The sequence below is a fragment of the Arachis duranensis genome, chromosome 5, assembly GCF_000817695.3.
Source record: "Arachis duranensis cultivar V14167 chromosome 5, aradu.V14167.gnm2.J7QH, whole genome shotgun sequence".
NCBI lineage: Eukaryota > Viridiplantae > Streptophyta > Magnoliopsida > Fabales > Fabaceae > Arachis > Arachis duranensis.
The window spans coordinates 66,180,864-66,181,815 of NC_029776.3; positions in this window are offsets into that span (position 1 = coordinate 66,180,864).

Below are 952 nucleotides of genomic sequence, written 5' to 3' on the forward strand. Positions count from 1 at the left end.
AAACCAATCTCAGCCCTTCATGAACACTCACGATCCCTTCCTCATTCATTCATTGTGGTTTTGCTGAAAAGTTTGGAAACATGGCCTATAAATAGCCGTTGCATCAACACGGCACTCCCATTCCTATTCAAGCTACCCTCATATGAAACCACACCCTATTCAGTTTCCAAAGCCAACATATTTCGTCCTTATCTCACACATCAAAACCGAACCAAAAGTTCACCCCAAACACAACACATATTTCTTCTACTCTTACTTCCTCTTTCTTTTCACTTTAATTTTCAATGGCCTCCTCAAGCTCAAAAAGAAGGCCAGGAAAAGAACCTATAGTGACCGAACCTCCACAGTTTGATGCACGCAAGTTTAGATCCCAATTCCATGAAGGGAGATATCATAGGTTCATGGTGGCAAAGAATGTTATCTATGAAAAAGGCCTTGATTTGAAGGAAGGAGAATACCCCATTATGAGGCAGATTACTAGAGAAAGAAGGTGGGAACTCTTGTGTGCTCCTCTAACTGACATCAGTGCAGTAATGATTAGGGAGTTCTATGCAAATGCTGCCAAAGAAAACAAAAATAGTGCTCCTTACACGAGCTATGTCAGAGGGGTTGAAGTGAGTTTTAGCCCAGCTGCCATCACAAGAGCTCTCAAGTTGAGAACCATCACTTATCCAGAGCTTAGTTATGAGGATAGATTGCAACGGGAAAACAATCCTGATGAGATCCTGCAAGGAATATGCATGGAAAATACAGATTGGGAAAGAGATTCAAAGGGGATTCCAAGTCACATAAGGAGGATAAATCTTACTCCTGTGGCTAAAGGATGGTTTGAAATAGTGAGGAGATCTATCCTTCCTACTGGAAATGCCTCTTGGGTCACAATTAAACGAGCACTATTGACACACTGCATCTTGCATGGAGGTGAGATCAATGTTGCACAACTCATAGCCGA